Source organism: Rhinatrema bivittatum, chromosome 1, assembly GCF_901001135.1.
Source record: "Rhinatrema bivittatum chromosome 1, aRhiBiv1.1, whole genome shotgun sequence".
Taxonomy (NCBI): Eukaryota; Metazoa; Chordata; class Amphibia; order Gymnophiona; family Rhinatrematidae; genus Rhinatrema; species Rhinatrema bivittatum.
In genome coordinates this window covers 639,279,792-639,293,150 of record NC_042615.1, presented here as the reverse complement: position 1 = coordinate 639,293,150, position 13,359 = coordinate 639,279,792, and the positions used below count along the sequence as shown (strand labels likewise).

At 45.6% G+C, this 13,359-nt stretch overlaps 2 protein-coding genes across 18 annotated transcripts in view; one reads left to right on the top strand and one right to left on the bottom strand.

The window, feature by feature from the left end:
• Positions 1-6,454, bottom strand: part of GIN1 (gypsy retrotransposon integrase 1) — a 133,619-nt gene extending 127,165 nt beyond the window's left edge. The window contains exon 1 of one of the 2 annotated variants that reach the window (XM_029572632.1): positions 6,357-6,454. The gene's annotated coding sequence lies outside the window, so the exon portion shown is untranslated. Of the gene's footprint in view, positions 1-6,016; positions 6,155-6,356 lie in introns of those variants that run through there. The other variant, XM_029572623.1, reaches the window with a different exon arrangement.
• The window catches only part of PPIP5K2 (diphosphoinositol pentakisphosphate kinase 2), a 620,162-nt gene continuing 612,968 nt past the window's right edge, over positions 6,166-13,359 (top strand). For 14 of the 16 annotated variants that reach the window (XR_003852104.1, XM_029572559.1, XM_029572541.1 and 11 more), the window contains exons 1-2: positions 6,478-6,619; positions 6,871-7,004. The gene's annotated coding sequence lies outside the window, so the exon portion shown is untranslated. Of the gene's footprint in view, positions 6,305-6,465; positions 6,620-6,870; positions 7,005-13,359 lie in introns of those variants that run through there. The other 2 variants (XM_029572550.1, XM_029572604.1) reach the window with 2 other exon arrangements.

Here is a 13,359-nt window from a genome sequence, read left to right as displayed (position 1 = left end):
CAAACCCGTGGAGGTAGGAGATGTGAGATGCGATATACAAATAGGGGTAGATCTTAAAAACACACACGCGCGAACAAAAGTACGCTGGATTTTATAAGATACGCGCGAAGCCGCGTGTATCTTATAAAATCCGGGGTCGGCGCGCGCAAGGGGGTGCACATTTGTGCAACCTGCGCACGCCGAGCCCAGCGCGCGCTGCCTGTTCCCTCCAAGGCTGCTCCGATTTCGGCGCAGCCTCGGAGGGAACTTTCCTTCACTCTCCCCCCACCTTTCCCTCCCTTCCCCTACCTAACCCCCCCCCCCCCCCGGCCCTATCTAAACCCCCCCTTACCCTTAAGGCAGTAAATTTAAAAAGCGTGGGTTAACTATTTGTCAATCGTATCATTAGAAGAATATTAATGTTTCTTTGTAAACCTGGTATATTGTGAATTTTTGGTCTCCTAATTTCCTATAAATGATGACAGAATATTTGTAATAGGAGATTGTCCTAAAAAAGAGTTTTCTTTAAACCTTTTTCTTTTATATTGATGTCAGTCTTTTCTGAGAACAAATGTTCTTTGTATATTTTGAAAATTCAATAAATAAAAAATAATTAAAAAAAAAAAATAGGGATCAGATTCTAGACTGCCCCTAACCAGGGGCTCCCCCTGGGAGGCAGCTCAACTGGGAAAAGCAGTCCCTGGCTCTGGGAGACTGGAAATCTATCTATACTTATATACAGCTTCAGGAGACAAAGACTATTGGCAAGAGCCTGTGGCCACTCCCACCTTATAGCCAAGAATGAGGTCATGAAGGGGGTATGCTCTCTGTCTCTGGCAACTGAGGAGGGGAAATCCCAAATGTAAGGACAGGTCTAGCAGAAGAAAAAGGAATCAACAACCTCAATGGCTGCTTAAAGAAATCTCCACCTGGCTGAAAACTAAACAATCTACAGAAGACTGAAATACTGTGGTTTGGGAAAGAAGGTCTCATCTAGGGATGTGAATCGTGTGCCATATCGTCTTAACGATTGAAATCGTGTGGCAGGAGAAGAAAATCGTGTTAGGCACGATTATTTCGTTGAAAAATCGTTAAAAATCGTTTTTTCCGATTAGTGCGCACTAACGGGAGTTAGTGCGCACTAAAAGAAATTGATACAATTTGACACTTTTCAGGTCAGTTAAGGAATGAATATGTATTCCTATTGGCTGCCCTCTTATTTATTCATGTTACCAAGGTTCCCACTGACAGTATATGGGGGATGGGAAATGGAAACAGTTGGTAGCTTGACAAAAAAAAGTAATGTGATCAGTCAATGTGACTAGAACTTGTGCCCTAACCCTGATACCAGGGGTGTTGTGATCTTCCTGCACACAGTGCCCTAACCCTGGCACCAGGGGTGTTGTGATCTTCCTGCACACAGTGCCCTATCCCTATTAATACCAGGAGTGTTGTGATCTTCCTGCACACAGTGCCCTAACCCTGATACCAGTGGTGTTGTGATCTTCCTGCACACAGTGCCCTAACCCTGGCACCAGGGGTGTTGTGATTTTCATGTACACACAGTGTCCTATCTCTATTAATACCAGGAGTGTTGTGATCTTCCTGCACACAGTGCCCTAACCCTGATACCAGTGGTGTTGTGATCTTCCTGCACACAGTGCCCTAACCCTGGCACCAGGGGTGTTGTGATCTTCATGTACACACAGTGTCCTATCTCTATTAATACCAGGAGTGTTGTGATCTTCCTGCACACAGTGCCCTAACCCTGGCACCAGGGGTGTTGTGATCTTCATGCACACAGTGCCCTATCCCTATTAATACCAGGAGTGTTGTGATCTTCCTGCACACAGTGCCCTAACCCTATTAATACCAGGAGTGTTGTGATCTTCCTGCACACAGTGCCCTAACCCTATTAATACCAGGAGTGTTGTGATCTTCCTGCACACAGTGCCCTAACCCTATTAATACCAGGAGTGTTGTGATCTTCCTGCACACAGTGCCCTAACCCTGATACCAGTGGTGTTGTGATCTTCCTGCACACAGTGCCCTAACCCTGGCACCAGGGGTGTTGTGATCTTCATGTACACACAGTGCCCTATCTCTATTAATACCAGGAGTGTTGTGATCTTCCTGCACACAGTGCCCTAACCCTGGCACCAGGGGTGTTGTGATCTTCATGCACACAGTGCCCTATCCCTATTAATACCTGGAGTGTTGTGATCTTCCTGCACACAGTGCCCTAACCCTGATACCAGTGGTGTTGTGATCTTCCTGCACACAGTGCCCTAACCCTGGCACCAGGGGTGTTGTGATCTTCATGTACACACAGTGCCTTATCCCTATTAATACCAGGGGTGTTGTGATCTTCCTGCACACAGTGCCCTAACCCTGGCACCAGGGGTGTTGTGATCTTCATGCACACAGTGCCCTATCCCTATTAATACCAGGAGTGTTGTGATCTTCCTGCACACAGTGCCCTAACCCTGGCACCAGGGGTGTTGTGATCTTCATGTACACACAGTGTCCTATCTCTATTAATACCAGGAGTGTTGTGATCTTCCTGCACACAGTGCCCTAACCCTGGCACCAGGGGTGTTGTGATCTTCATGCACACAGTGCCCTATCCCTATTAATACCAGGAGTGTTGTGATCTTCCTGCACACAGTGCCCTAACCCTATTAATACCAGGAGTGTTGTGATCTTCCTGCACACAGTGCCCTAACCCTATTAATACCAGGAGTGTTGTGATCTTCCTGCACACAGTGCCCTAACCCTATTAATACCAGGAGTGTTGTGATCTTCCTGCACACAGTGCCCTAACCCTGATACCAGTGGTGTTGTGATCTTCCTGCACACAGTGCCCTAACCCTGGCACCAGGGGTGTTGTGATCTTCATGTACACACAGTGCCCTATCTCTATTAATACCAGGAGTGTTGTGATCTTCCTGCACACAGTGCCCTAACCCTGGCACCAGGGGTGTTGTGATCTTCATGCACACAGTGCCCTATCCCTATTAATACCTGGAGTGTTGTGATCTTCCTGCACACAGTGCCCTAACCCTGATACCAGTGGTGTTGTGATCTTCCTGCACACAGTGCCCTAACCCTGGCACCAGGGGTGTTGTGATCTTCATGTACACACAGTGCCTTATCCCTATTAATACCAGGGGTGTTGTGATCTTCCTGCACACAGTGCCCTAACCCTGGCACCAGGGGTGTTGTGATCTTCATGCACACAGTGCCCTATCCCTATTAATACCAGGAGTGTTGTGATCTTCCTGCACACAGTGCCCTAACCCTGGCACCAGGGGTGTTGTGATCTTCCTGCACACAGTGCCCTATCCCTATTAATACCAGGAGTGTTGTGATCTTCCTGCACACAGTGCCCTAACCCTTATACCAGTGGTGTTGTGATCTTCCTGCACACAGTGCCCTAACCCTGGCACCAGGGGTGTTGTGATCTTCCTGCACACAGTGCCCTATCCCTATTAATACCAGGAGTGTTGTGATCTTCCTGCACACAGGGCCCTAACCCTGACACCAGGGGTGTTGTGATCTTCCTGCACACAGGGCCCTAACCCTGACACCAGGGGTGTTGTGATCTTCCTGCACACAGTGCCCTATCCTATACCAGGAGTGTTGTGATCTTCCTGGACACAGTGCCCTAACCCTGACACCAGGGGTGTTGTGATCTTCCTGCACACAGTGCCCTATCCCTATTAATACCAGGAGTGTTGTGATCTTCCTGCACACAGTGCCCTAACCCTGACACCAGGGGTGTTGTGATCTTCCTGCATGCAGTGCCCTATCCAGCCTGCATTACTAGTGAGAGGCTGGCTTCACAGGCAGGGGGGAGCTTCCTGACCCTCACTCCTCCCCTCCCCATGTCCCAGCCAGTGAATGGTGTGTGGGTGGGGGGGGGGGGGGGGGGGAGGATGGTGAAGGGTGAGACAGCTCCTTCCCTGCATTACTAGTGAGAGGCTGGCTTCAGACAGGGGGGAGCTGCCTGACCCTCACTCCTCCCCTCCCCATGTCCCAGCCAGTGAATGGTGTGTGGGTGAGGGGGGGGGGGGAGGATGGTGAAGGGTGAGACAGCTCCTTCCCTGCATTACTAGTGAGAGGCTGGCTTCACAGACAGGAGGGAGCTGCCTGACCCTCACTCCTCCCCTCCCCATGTCCCAGCCAGTGAATGGTGTGTGGGTGAGGGGGGGGGGAGGATGGTGAGGCTGAAACACCTCCTTCCCTGCATTACTAGTGAGAGGCTGGCTTCACAGACAGGGGGGAGCTGCCTGACCCTCGCTCCTCCCCTCCCCATGTCCCAGCCAGTGAATGGTGAGGGGGTGAGGGGGGGGGGGGGGAGGATGGTGAAGGGTGAGACAGCTCCTTCCCTGCATTACTAGTGAGAGGCTGGCTTCACAGACAGGGGGGGAGCTTCCTGACAAAAATAACAAAAATAATAAACAAACAAGTTCTAGTCACATGAGTGATGATCATCATGTTACTTTTTTTGTCAAGCTTCCAACTGTTTCCATTTCACATCCCCCCAACCATTACCTCAGTGGGAACCTTGGTAACATCAATAGATAAGAGCACAGCCAGCCAATAGGAACACATATTCATTCCTAACTGACCTTTACTGACCTGGAAAGTGTCAATTTGTATCATTTTCTGTTAGTGCGCACTAACTGGGAGTTAGTGCGCACTAACACGATTTAACTATTTTTAACGATAAATCGTTAGAATTTCTATTGTATTGTGTTCTATAACGATTTAAGACGATATTAACATTATCGGACGATAATTTTAATCGTTGAAAAACGATTCACATCCCTAGTCTCATCTAACTAGGTTCAGAGGTAATCATAGGAGGTCTGACTCTTCCCAATAAACACTAAGGTCAGAATCTAGGATTTTTTCTAGATTCTAAACTCACCATCAAAGCACATATTCTGACAGTGACTAAAGCAGTTTTCCACCAAATTTGCCACTATGACATGTCCGCCTTTTTCTTGAAAACTCTTTTATTATAGTTATCCAGGCCCACATGATCTCTCTCCTATAACTTATGCTACATTGGGATACCACCAAACTGAACTAAGGGCTGCAGTCCATATGATGAAGAACATGAACAAATTTGATAAGATCGCATCAACCTTAAAGATACTCTACTGATGTCAACACTCTACTGCAGCAATTGTAAAATCTTGACAGTATCCTACATTAGCTCCTCCCATACAGCTGCCCATCCCCACAGCCTTTGGCCCACTCTCACCATACCAAGCCTAACCATCTCAGTCTTCATGGAGCTACACCTCTTAAAGTACCAGAAAAAAGGAGCTGCTCCTCCCTATATAAATCACTACCACCAAACATTAGATAAGTACCATACTTAGCAACCTTCAGGAAGCTACAAAGGATACAGTTCTTCCTAATAGCATTCAACCCAGAGCCATAATACTGAAGCAAAGACCTAATTCCTACCCCTATTACTGCATTTTACCAGCCACCCAGCACAGCTATCCAGCTGTCACGTGTGTATAAATAATATAAACTGTATATACAATCATTAGCCCCCCACCAGTCATGAACTGTAACTATTACCCAACCGCTACATATTTTTACATTGTAATGCGGCCTCGTCATATATTTATAGTATTGTAGATATGAGTTAAGTTTATCTCTATATTGCTGGAAAATCATGAAATAAACAATGATGATGATGAAAACAACTATGGAAAAACAAGGGTTTTTTTTTTCTTTTTGATTTAAAGTAGCTTTTTTCCTGGTCGGTCCTACTACGGTCTGGATTTTAGATTCTTTGCAACAAGTGCAATTACAACTGCAATACCACCAAATCCCATTTTCACATATTTCTGTTTACACAAAAAGAAAATAAACATAATACCCCAATAATCTCGGGGGAAAATATCAGAATAATCGACCATTGGTCATATGTTAAGTAGATCCACAAAATAAGTCTTCTAAAGTATTTGTTTTCTGTCAATTTAAATACCATGATGGATAGATTACTTACCCAGCAGATAAGAGGCGACACACTCGTACCTCACTGATCTTTCACCTCAATATTGCCTGAACTAGAGTCGCTGCGCATTAAGCGCAGCACTTCGCGCCTGCGCACTTCAAACAAAGGCGCGAGCCTCTTCTCTCTCCATTCGAGCACGGGGTTGTTTAGATATCCCAGCAAGGAGAGGACCCCGAGAGAAAAGGGGATATCACGCGCACACAGGAAAGAGTTTACAGCACCAATTTTGCTGTTTTCCAGCAAAAGAAACAGAAGGAGAAAAAAAAAGAAAAGAAAAAGGTAAACAGCTTCTGGGAAAGGGTGCCTTCAGCTGTTCGCGCTCGAGACTTACGTCGCGTTCCAAGTCTTCACCGGAAGTTGGTGCAGCAGCGGAGGGAGAAGCGGAGCGCAGGCGCAGAGTCTGGCCTCGCGCTGGGGCAGTTGAAGGGATTTTTTTTTCTTTTAAGCCGAAGCGGAAGTTGCGGAGCTCCTCTGGCAGTGGGGTGGTGTGAAAGTGAATCAATGGACTCATAGCGAGGGAGCTGCAGTGTACGCACGGGGTTCCGGACTGAGGCGTTATCACCGTTGGGAGCTGAGTCGGGGGTTCCGCTGGAGGTGAGGCAGGTTTGGATCGCGGAGTATGCTCTTATTGTAATCGATTGTCGTGCAGGAGCGGAGAAGTTGTTACTCAGTGCAGCTGATGTATAGGGAGAGGGAGGTTTGAGGTGGGCATATTTTACTCCTAGGAAGCGGTTTGTGAGGGTTTTTTTTTTTTACTCCGTTCAGGGTTGGGGACTAAGGTGGGGTGGGTGCCGGCGATAGCCATCTGTAACTCCGCTTCTGTTTCTCTTTCTCCCGGGCTGGAGGCACTGCACCCTGCAGGAGCCGGGCTACAAGATATGTCGCTATTAGTCGGCGGTGGCCGCCGGCAATGTGCCCCAGAGCTGCTGTCCGAGGTCCCCACGTGTCTTACTTCTTGAGCTCTTCGCCTTATTTGCTGGTAAGAAACCTTGTGGTTTTCTTTCGCAATTCGACACTTCGCCTGTGCTGGCTTATGTGGATTAAATAGTACAGCCTGTGATTTTCTAATATGTATTTTCGGAAGTGATGCATTGAGTCACCACCAGAGCATCGGACGGTATTTTTTTTTTTTTTTAAATATGGGCTTTTTCTTTATAACGCAAATATTTTAAGCAATCTAACTTACTCTAAAGCACCCATTGATTTTATGTTTGTAGACGTTTAGACATCTCTTTGAAATAGTATGTTCAGTCTCTCGCCGTATGTTGTCTATTATAAAGGCCACAAAATATATAAATAAACAGAAGGGGACAAAAATAAGCCCCCTCAGTTTGTGATTACACCTATGCAGAAGATAGAGGAGGGTTAGAAGAAGCAGTCAGCGCAGCACTTGATTGGTGTATCCAGGTGGTCCTCTTCCTCCCCATGAGTTTTATACCAAGTATAATGCAGTATGAAGGGCAAAAAATGAAGGCCTAGGACAAATTATTACAAAACAAATATACAAGTCTGAAAAAAATCCCACTTTTGAATTTTTTTTTAAATAATCAAGCCAGAATAAAGACAACAAAACATTAACTGCTTTCAAAGAAAATGGAAAAAAGGTAATATTTATACATCTCTAACTACCTTATTTGCATTGAATGTATATATTTTTTTCTAAACTATTTATTTTGTTTTGAGAAATTTTTGAGGCTAAAAGTTTGTTATACAAGCTTTTTCCCCCCTGAATTTTCATGATTATATCATTTCCGCTTAATGCACCCAAGAAATGTTAATAGGGTGGTTACGGGTATATGAATGCTTCCTTTTTTCACTTGCTTTGAGAGCAGTCAGTGTTTTGTTGTTTTAATCTGGGTTGCTTGTCTGTTTTTGTTTTGTTTTTTATTTCAAACCTCTTTTGATCCATGTATGTGCTTTATCCCAAGTATAAATGACCTGCTTAATCCAGCATGTTTTTAAATGATTTATATAATATAAAATATTGTACCTTTTAGTGTTTAAAAGAAAAAAAGCTTTTCAACTGAGGGGACTTATTTTTGTCCCCTTCTATTTATTTATATATTTTGTGGTCTTTAAAGTGCTGCTGCCTTCAGTGAATCTTTAACAATTATTACTAGTGTGCCCTCTGGGAGGTCTGAAGTTACCCATAATCGCCAACTCTTTTCTCAATACCAGGCCGATACAGTAAAGTTCACGGGCGAGCCCGCTCTCCCAGCGCGCGCACAGGCCAGTGTCCTGTGCACATGATTCAGTAAACCAAAATATTTAAATTAGGGCCCGCGGTAAAAAGAGGCGTTGGGGACACTAGCGCGTCCCTAGCGCCTCTTTTTGGACAGGAGCAGCGGCTGTCAGCGGGTTTGACAGCCGATGCTCAATTTTGCCGGCGTCGGTTCTCGAGCTCGTTGACAGCCACGGGTTCGGAAACCGGACGCCAGCAAAATTGAGCGTCTGGTTTTTAAGCCGCGGGCTGATCTTTAAATTTTTTTTTTTTTTAAACTTTTGGGACCTCCGACAATATTGCCATGATATTACGTCGGAGGATGCACAGAAAAGCAGTTTTTACTGCTTTTCTGTGCACTTCCCCGGCCCCTGCAAAATGTGCAGCTTGGCTGCACATTTTACTTTCTGTATCGCGCGGGAATAACTAATAGGGCCATCAACATGCATTTGCATGTTGCGGGCGCTATTAGTTGGGGGGGGGGGGGTGGGTTGGACGCGCGTTTTCGATGCGCTATTACCCCTTACTGAAATGCGCGTCCAAATGCCGGTTAACGGTGCGCTCCACCGGAGCGCGCTGTACTGTATCGGCCCGTATGTTTGTTTGAGCCAGCCAGGCAGGTCAGTAGTTTAAATTGCTTTTAATAGCAATGTGATGTTTCTTCACCCCAGTCATGTGTCAGCCAGGCTGGAATCAGGGATTACCCCTGCAGGAGCAACACAACAGGGCTGGAAATGGTTTTCTGCCTGGACTAGCTACCTCTCCTGCAAGTTGAGCCCTTGGGTTCTGGTGGCCAGGAGGACTTAGCTGGAACCAAATGGAAAGCTTGGGCTGGAGACAAAGCTGGTACTGGTGGCAGGCAAGAGCTGGGTACAGGTAGGGCTGGAGACAGGAATCAAGGGCAAGTCTAAGGTTGGAGACAAGGTTTGGGACTAGAGACAGGTACTGAAAGAAAAGCAAACAAGGACTTGAACTGAGGGAAAGGCCTGGACTTGAGATAGACACTGGATTGGACAGAACAAAACTGGATGAGGGCAGGACTTGAACAAGCAAAGGACAAATAAAAAGCCCAAACAAACAGGCCGATACAGTACTGTGGCGCGCACTGTTAGCCGGCATTTGGATGCGCGTTTTCGACGCACTAGCTTTACCCCTTATTCAATAAGGGGTAATAGCGCGTCCAAAACACGCGTTCAACCCCCCCGTCCCGTCCCGAACCTAATAGCGCCCGCAGCATGCAAATGGATGTTGATGGCCCTATTAGGTATTCCCGCGCGATTCAGTAAGTAAAATGTGCAGCCAAGATACACATTTTACTTTCAGAAATTAGCGCCTACCCGAAAGTAGGTGCTAATTTCTCTGGGCACCGGGAAAGTGCACAGAAAAGCAGTAAAAACTGCTTTTCTGTGCACCCTCCGACTTAATATCATGGCGATATTAAGTCGGAGGTCCCGAAAGTTTAAAAAAGTAAAAAAAAAAATTTGAAAGCGGCTCGCGGGTTGAAAACCGGACGCTCAATTTTGCCGACGTTCGGTTTCCGAACCCGTGGCTGTCAGCGGGCTCGAGAACTGATGCCGGCAAAATTGAGCGTCGGCTGTCAAACCCGATGACAGCCGCCGCTCCTGTCCGAAAAGAGGCGCTAGGGATGCGCTAATGTCCCTAGCCCCTCTTTTTACCGCCGTGCCTAATTTAAATACATTTTTTTACTGTATCGCTCGCCCGCTCTCCCGCGTTTTTTATTGTATCGGCCTGAAAGGCTACAAGGCAAAGTAAAACAAAGCAAGGATGATCAGATCAAGGAGCTGAGTTGATTCAATGAAGAGGCAAGGAGTACCTGGAGAGTCTGGGCTAAATCGGTCTGGAACTGCTGTCATGTGATCAACAAAGAGGCAGGTAGAGCTGGGGGCGAGGCTCACTGACCTCTGCTGGTGGGTAGGCTTCATAGCAGGCAGGATCATGACAAGGAATACAGAGAGATAAATATTGGAATGTGAGTACCTAACCTTTCACAATAAAATGGCATGTTTTTTTCTTTTTTCTTCCTGGTTGCTTTTACTTTCTGTGGAGCACATTGCCTGGAATGTTTCCATAAGCATTCTGTCTGAATTGAGAATGGGACTGTTAAGTTCCAAAAGTTAGTAAAGAAAAATATTGGTGCAATACAACAAAATTGCCTTAAGTTTTTATTTTTCTCTTAGATTTTTTTTTTAATTTTTATGTTCAAGAATATTTCAACATAGACTGTATATATACTGTATATTAGATTTATATTCTACCTTTCAGGCACTTCAAAGTGGATTACATTCAGGTAAGGTAGGTATTTGTCCCGAGAGGGCTCACAATCTAGCACTGCTTCCTGGAGAGAAATATCTAAAACTGTCTTTCCATTCATAAGTAAGCTGAATTAGCCATGAAATGCAGATGACATCATCTGGTGGCACTGAATGGACTTCTTTCCAAGCTTGTAGATCTTTGAATTGTCTCGAGAGCTGCCTCAATCATTTTGTCTGAGTGGAAGCATATTTTTTCTAGAAATATAAAAATTCTTAATTTTTTTCTCTAATTTTTCTTCATTTCTTGAAGCCTCACTGCCTCAGCAGCGCTCCCAAAAGCACTTTCAGTGCTACCATAATAGCAGAAAGAGACCACTGTTAATGGATTCAAAAATTGCATTTGCAGCCAGGTGATGTTCACTGCTGCTCCTTTTGACCTTCGACAAGTCACTTTACCATCATAGCCTCAAGTACAAACTTAGATTGTAAGCCCTCTCAGGTAGGGAAAAATCACCAGTAATTTAATGTAATCTGCTTTGAAATGCCAAAAAACAAAATATAAATAACAGATGGACATGAACTGTTACTGTTGCTTGGGGCCAACCATGATCAGGCAAGCTGCCAGGCTGCAATCTGATGTCTCTACAGTCACAGTGATGTAAAACAGCAAAAATAGAGAGCCTGTGTCGATCCTGTAGAAGCTGCAGAAAAGCATCCTGAAGTGCAGATTCCTCTGCCTCATGGGAACGAGAGTTGGGAAAGTCTTTGAGGAGCTTCGGCTCATCAGTGGAGAAGACAGCTGCAGGGTCACATGAAAATCGCCACCATGTGTCGAAGTCAAAATGGGGCCACTCAGAAGAACTTCCCTATGTATTGAAGAGACACAAGGATCAAGGTACATTGGCACAGTTGATGCATGGAGCATCCTCATCAGTGGTGCAGAAGAAACCTTGGTTCTCAAAGCTCAGTGCACAACACACTGCCATCCACAATTTTACTTTAAAAAAAACCAAAACAATGCAAGGGAAGGATAAAATACTCTTAAAGGCATTTTGTATAAGCTTATATTGAAATTTAGTTATGTCTTATTGAGGTTTTTTGTTTTTTAAAATTGTAATGTTCACTTGTTTTACCCCCTATAAAAGACATTGCAAGAAAAAGTCCCAAGATGTTGTATGCAAAGAAACACCTGGTTATTTTTAGTAAAACTACCATTAAAATTTTGATAGCAGAACTATATTTGTTCTTACAACTCGCCATAAAATAAAATCTATTCAAATGCCGGTGCCACCTCAATATCAGCCACATGGAAAATCTCCACTACCAGACATTTTGTGAAGTAATAGAAAACCCTGCAAAAAAGACTTCAGAGCCTATATAGCTAATTTGCCATACCAAAATGCCACTAATTCCGTGGACTCAAACAGCAACAGCCCTGACTGTGGAAAGGTAGCAATGCAAATATTACAACAGGCTCTAGAACACTAATACACCTTCTTCATCAGTTACTTCCGCCCACTCTTTCCCTCCTTATCTCATGACCTCCTGCCCATTCCTCCCCCTCTTCATTCCTCTCTTATTACTACCCCTTCTCCCCCCACCCCTTGTTTTCACCCCATGTTTCACAACTAATGTTTTCATTCCTTAATTCGGTTCTGAAGTCTTCAGTTCTTCCGCTGTAGTTACTCTGTACTGTTATTCACAGTTACCCCGCTTTAAGCTCCTGCTGGTCTACAATATTTCTTTTGGTCTCCCCAATCGCATTAATGCTGTTATGCCCTTAAGCTAATGTTTTTAATGTTTAACGCTCTAATGTTTAATGGTTCTCCCAAACGTTTCCTCGAATGTTTTTATGTTCTTATTCTCTTAGGGGTAGATTTTCAAACCGCGCGATTTGGCATACTTTTCCTGGCGCATCAGGCGCAAGCAAAAGTACGCGGGATTTTAGTAGATACGCGCGTAGCCGCTAAAATCCTGGATCGGCGCGCGCAAGGCTATCAATTCCGTATAGCCGGCGCGCGCCAAGCCGCACAGCCTATCCCCGTTCCCTCTGAGGCCGCTCCAAAATCGGAGCGGCCTCGGAGGGAACTTTCTTTTGCCCTCCCCTCACCTTCCCCTCCCTTCCCCTACCTAACCCACCCGCCCGGCCCTGTCTAAACCCCCCCCTTACCTTTGTCGGGGGATTTACGCCTCCCGGAGGGAGACTTAAATCCCCGCGCGCCAGCGGGCCGCTAGCGCGCCGGGACGCGACCTGGGGGCGGGTCCGGAGGGCGCGGCCACGCCCCCGGAACGCTTCTGACACGCCCCGAAAACGCCGCGCGGTTCGGGCCCGCCCCCGACACGCCCCCCTCAGAAAACCCCGGGACTTACGCGAGTCCCGGGGCTCTGCGCGCGCCGGTAGGCCTATGTAAAATAGGCTCACCGGCGAGCAGGGCTCTTAAAATCCACCCCTTAGACTCAATGTTTTAATGTAACGCCTACCCGCGACTGTTCTGTTGTACTGTAAACCGGTGTGATCTGTATATTATACAGGAATGTCGGTATATAAGAATTCAAAATAAATAAATAATGGAAAAACAGAACCAGATGGACAGCTATAGATCCCTATAAATAAAATACATGCTAACTAGCAGAATTTCTTACCTTGATCACACATGTAGAACACACCAATTCTTATCTAATACAGAATGAAGGACCATAAATTAGAAACAAACATTCAGACAAAAATTGAAATGGAAACTGTGAGCAGTGTGAAACACTGGAGAAAGAGAAACAAATGCATTTCTGCCTATATTGAGTAAAATACAAAAATATAATACATGCATATTCCAATCACTAAT